This window comes from Orycteropus afer, unplaced genomic scaffold (assembly GCF_000298275.1).
Source record: "Orycteropus afer afer isolate SDZICR_OR568_19922 unplaced genomic scaffold, OryAfe1.0 scaffold00178, whole genome shotgun sequence".
NCBI classification, from domain to species: Eukaryota; Metazoa; Chordata; class Mammalia; order Tubulidentata; family Orycteropodidae; genus Orycteropus; species Orycteropus afer.
Genome location: NW_006921765.1, coordinates 4,150,379 through 4,156,654, shown reverse-complemented (window position 1 = coordinate 4,156,654; position 6,276 = coordinate 4,150,379).

The window sequence follows — 6,276 nt, the reverse complement described above, 5'->3', positions numbered from 1 at the left end:
CCTGGCACTTTGAACTTGGACTTAAAGCCTCCAAATTGAAAGAATAAACTCCTGTTTGTTAAAGCCATCACATTTGTGGTATATTTCCTGTCAGAGCAGCACTAGGTAACCAGAACAGACAGCATACTTCCAAATTCATTTTATGAAGTAAGCATAACCCTAATACCAAAACAAGGCAAAGACACCACTAAAAAAGAAAATTACAGACCAATATCCCTCATAAGTAAAGACACAAAAATCTTCAACAAAATCCAGCCAAAAGAATATAACACTACATAAAAAATGAATAAATAAACTATGACCAAGTGAGATTCATACCAAGTATGCTAGGATGGTTCAACATTAGAAAAGCAAACAATGTAATCCATCGTGTAAATATAATGAAGGAAAAGAACCACATAATCATATCAATCAATGCAGAAAAGCCATTTGATAAAATCTAGCACCCTATTCCTGATTAAAAATGAAAAATAAAAACCTCTCAGCAAAATAAGAATAGAAAGGAAATTCCTCAACATAATAAAGGGCAAATATGTTAAATCAACAGCCAACATTTTTCTCACTGGATTGAAATTCAAAGCATTCCCTTTGTAAACAGCAACCAGGCAAAGATGCCCTCTATCACCAATTCTATTCAACATTGTATTGGAGATCCTTACCTCAGCAAAAAGGAAAGAAAATGAAATAAAACGTATCCAAATTAGCAAAGAAGAAGTAAACTTATCTCTATTTGCAGATGACATGATCCTATCTATAGAAAACCTGAGAGACTCAACAAGAAAACTATTGGAACAAATTGAAGTTTCAGCCATGTAGCAGGATATAAGATCAACATTAAAAAATCAGTTCGATCAACAAAAAGATCTCTGAAAAGTAAATAAGGAAAACAATACCATTTATAATAGTTACCAAGAAGATAAATTACTTAGTAATAAATCTTATCAGGGACATAAAAGACCTATACTAAGAAAATTATAAAGCACTACTACAAGAAACTAAAAGAGACCTACTTAAATGGAAAAGCATCCCATATTCATGGATAGAAAGATTGAAAATTATGGAAATGTCAATACTAGTCAAAGCAATCTATAGATTCAATGCAATCCAAATTCAAATTCCATCAACATTCTTTAAGGACATGGAAAGACCAATCACCAATTTTATATAGAAAGGAAAGAGACCATGGATAAGCAAAGCACTACTGAAGAAGAAAAACAAAGCAGGAGGTCTCACGCTGCTAGATCTCAAAACCTGTTCTGCAATGATGATAGTCAAAACAGCCTTGTATTTGTACAACAATAGACACATAGACCAGTGGAACAGAATTGATAATCCAGAAATAAATCAATTCATCTATGGACAGCTTATCTTTGACAAAGGGTCAGAACCCATTCAATTTAGTCTATTTAATAAATGATGCTGGAAAAAGTGGATATCCATTTGCAAAAAAAAGAAACAAAATCCATACCTCTCACCATACACAAAAACAAATTCAAGATGGATCAAAGACCTAAATGTAAAACTCAAAACTATAAAGTGTAATGAAATAGGGGCAAACTTAAGGACCCTAATTTATGGCATAAATAGACTATCAAGTATTACCCAACATGTACAAACAGCAGAAGAGAAACTAGATGACTGAGACCTTCTGAAAATTAAATTATCATGTGCATCAAAAGACTTCTCCAAAAGAGTAGGACAAGAACCTATAGATTGGGGAATATATATATATATATATATATATATATATGGCAATGACATATCTGACAAGCAAATTATCTCTAAAATTTATAGCAAACTTTAACATGTCAACAACAACAACAACAAAAAAAAGACAAACAATCCAATTAAAAATAGGCAAAGGGCATGCACAGACACTTCATCAAAGAAAATATTAAGGCAGCCAAGAGACACATGAAGACTTGATCATGGTCATAAGCCATTAGAGAGATGCTAATCAAAACAACAATAAGACATCATTTCACCTCAGCATTAATAGCAAAGTTCAACAAGACAGAAGACAACAAATACTAATGAGGGTGTGGAGAGATTGGAACTCTTATACACTGCTGGTGGGATTGTAAAATGGTACAAGCACTGTGGAAAATGATATGGTGCATCCCTAAAAATTTGACACTAGACATACCATTTGATCCAGAAATCCCACTATTAAGAATATATCCTAAAGAGTTGAGATCTGGGACACAAATGGATATATGCAGGGCTATGTTCATCACAGCACAATTTACAATAGCAAAGAGATGGAAACAATCTAACTGCCTGTCAACAGATGAAGGGAAAACAAACTAGGGTTCATAACACACAATGGAATGCTATGCAACATTAAATAATAATGAAGAATCAGCAAATCACCTCATAATATGGATCAACTTGGAGGGCAGTATGCTGAGTAAAATAAATCAATCACAGAAAAACAAATGTTGTATGAGTCTGTTATTGTAAAAAATGAGGAAAGATTTACACAGAGAAGGAAATTTTCTTGTTGGTTACCAGGGATGTGGGAGGAAGAGAAGGGAGGTAAAACAGATGGATAATTCAGAGATAGATTTTATATGGGTGAAGAGAAAGGCTATATAACTAAAGTGTGTGATTAGCACAATATCACTAAGTAAAAGGAAGATACGGAGAGTGCACAAGAGGTATAGACAATAAAGGCAAAACCTATTGCATACACAATACTGCATTACCAGTAATAGCAGACACTAATCTATGGGTGGATACATAGATAGACAGACATGAAGCTCAGGTATAGATAGGCAAATGGGACAATATCCATGACCAACATAGGTATGGCAGATGATATTCCTGTATATGTATTTGTATGTGCTATAAAATATCCATATTGCAATTTAAATATAATATAAAGCAAAGTTAGGATAACATCTTAGCACAAATAAGCACTTTGAGGGAGTGGGTCACTGGACAGGCTGGAGACCACAGTCATGGGGGACTAGCAGCTCAATTGACACAACACATTATACAAAAATATTGTTCTACATCTTACTTTGGTGAGTAGCAACTGGAGTCTTAAAAGCTTGCAAGTGACCATCTAAGTGGCAACTATTGTTCTCTTCTTGTCTGGAACAAAGAAAACTGAAGAAAATCAATGATACATAGAAACAGTTAGTCCAAAGGATCTTGAACCACAGGAACCACAACCTATATGATTCTGGGACCAGAAGAACTAGAAAATGTCCAGCTACCATTGCCAACCACTCAGAAAGGGATGAAAATTAGAAATCTTGGACACAGTGGGAGAAAAATGTGGAACAAAACTCAAAATCATAAAAAAACCCGCCAGGCTTACTGGTCTGAAATAGACTGGTGAAACCCCCAAGACTATGTGCCCTCAGTCACCCTTTGGGCTTGGAATTGAACTCAATTTCTGTGGCTTAACTCTCAGCCAAACAATAGATGGCTTGCAAGCTGAATGTTTTCACCAGGGAGATTCACTCCTTAGAATAGCCAACCATGGGAGATCTGAAGGGCAGCATTTGCTCAGGAGGGAAGATAGGGAGGCAGGAATGAATGCATAGGCAAGAAGGACACAGGGAAAGAGTTAATACAGGGAGGAAGTGGGAGGTGAGCTGTTACACTGTGGGGTAAATAACCAGTGTCACAAAATAAAACATGTATGAACTGTTGAATGTAAAATGAATCTGCTTTGCATAAATTTACTCTAATCATAATAAAAAGTAAAAAATAAAGAAACAAAAACAACAACAAAAATATTTTTTAGGAAAAAAAAGGGTGCTCGTGATGGTATGGCTGCAAAAATGTGCTCAAACATAGCAACAACTGTGAGGATGGCACAGGACTAGGCAATCTTTTGTTCTGTTGTACACAGGATTGCTATGAGTCAGAGCTAATTTGACTACACCTAACTACAACAAGAACTCTTCATAGTAGTCAGTAGCCTGCACTGTAGAAGAATATCTGTGGTTTTCTATGTGACAACAGGTGTGAGTAAGTCAGTTCATTTTAGAGAAGGCATTAGGAAACCCAGTTGCAGCTGCACATTTAAGAAGAGTTCTTAGACATGTTGTACCACAATAAAGCTGAATTTTTTTTCCTTTCTCTCTGACTCTCATGTTATATTTCATTTTGTTTCAAACGTCAAAACGTGACAAATTGTAACTCACTTTCATCCACAAACCCCAGGGCAAGGTATTTACCACCTTTAGACTAGCTCCTTAAGTTTGCACTTGAAGCTACTCCACATTATGCACTGCATGAAACTGAAAGGACCAAAGAAGCTATCCCAAGTGAGAGTTTGGAGCTATGCTCAGCTTTTGTGCTGAAACTTTTCTTCCTTACGTTAAAGATGTGTGGATAAAGTAGAAGCGGGGTGTACGTGTGCTTTCCTTGTACTCTTTAAAAGGTCCACACATGCTATCAGATATTTGTTTGAAAGGAGAATGTATTTCTCAAAATTAATTAAAACCAAACAATCTATTATCACTGGATTTCATTCTGCAGAAGGCGAATCATACAAAGGTTTTGTCCTATAAGAGTTTTCAGGCTAGATTATGACCAATCAAAAATCGTATGTTTATGAAACCACAGTTTACCTTGGGAAGTCATCCTAAGGTAAGTCATCAACCTGGCTTCTTGGGTAAATAGATGGGGGCTATTTTTTTTTTAAACTTCATTGGAGAACTTCTACCAAATGAACATTCACTAGGCTTTTTTCCTCCCTCTGGCACTTTATAGAAAGTATCAGCTTGGTGGGAGATTTCCTTTAACTACCCAGCCTACACAGAAAACTAAGACTGTGTTGTCTGTGTTGGAAAATGATTGCAAACAGTGTATCAGCTCATTGCAGCAATGCCAGCCCCTAATTCCATAAGTGGTTTGTGGATGCTTTAACCAGGCAGCACAGTACAATGTGACTAAATCTTCTGTGCAGCTGCAATGCTAATGGGCCAACTGCCTTGTCACACATTTACCTGAAAGGAACAGCAATGCCTAAATGAATTGCTATGATTTTTAATACAGATAGAAGGGCCAACTACCATGGGTCCATGTTGGCAGCAGGCTGTACACAGTTATGGGATCTCGGAGTTACCTTGCTCCTCCCAGCCTCTGGAGACTGGCAGATTTGGTGCCAGGAGACAAAATGCGGAAGATAAACAATTTTGAAAGGGAGAAGTTTATAGATTTTCCTTAGGCTCTCAAGTGAGACGATAAGATTTCAGTGCATACTGACTTAGTAAAAGGACAGGGCAATGATCTATAGCTGATGGTTAGCAAGTGTGGATGGGTCAGATCACTTGATGGAAAAGTGAACAGGAGCTGGAAGTCAGGACTTACTATTTCCTGCCAAATCTTAACAATAACTCAGGATATTGCCCTCATTTCTTTTTTCCATATTTGAAAATGGATAATTATTTCACATTAACTTTCAGAAAGAGACAACCTATTCTTAGAAGTTAATGTTCTTTTTCCAAGCTTAACAGAGGATGAATATCAGGTTTGTTCAACATCATCACCTATATATGTTACCATTTCTGCTGCTGCTGTTGGGCAATACTGGTGTGCCAATGGAGAGAGATGATTCAGCCTATGGTAAGTCTAGGTTTAGAAAAATTTTCCATTACCCTTTCTCACTGTACTCCATTCTCATGTACACACAAACTCTGTCATTCATTTTCAGGTAAAATTAAGGAGAGTAAAGAATTGTCTACGGAACTTCTAAAAACAAAAACGAATGACCATTTGTCAGAATGATGAAAAGTCTGCATTGGAAGAAAGAAGACTAAGCCATCTAGATTTCTTTGATAATGAGGGGTTATGTTGGCCAACCTGAAGTATAAATATCAAGAGGAGGGATTGATGTCACTGCCTTACCATTCAGAAGCTGTCACCCTGTTCCCCTTGTCCCTTGATCAGGGAAGAGTTAAGATCACTGCTTTGATGGTAACCTGAACTTCTCCTTCAGCATAATCAGAAAATATAATTTTGAAATATTGCTTGAAATAATTCATATGGACATATACACATTAAAATATTATCCAATTTATTTTAAATCTAGTTAATTCCTTTTTTTCCCCCAAGCATTATATAAGAAAAGTTTATGAGAAGATGGCAACAAATAAATCTTTGCTTGGCTTCCAAAAAAATAAGTCCTTAGGACAATGAGGGATTAAAGAAGGAAAATTAGAGTTTAAGGACATTATCAAGAGTATTATTTAATATTTAACAATAATTATATTTAATAAGAGTCATGACATTAACAGATAAATGCATAGCTAT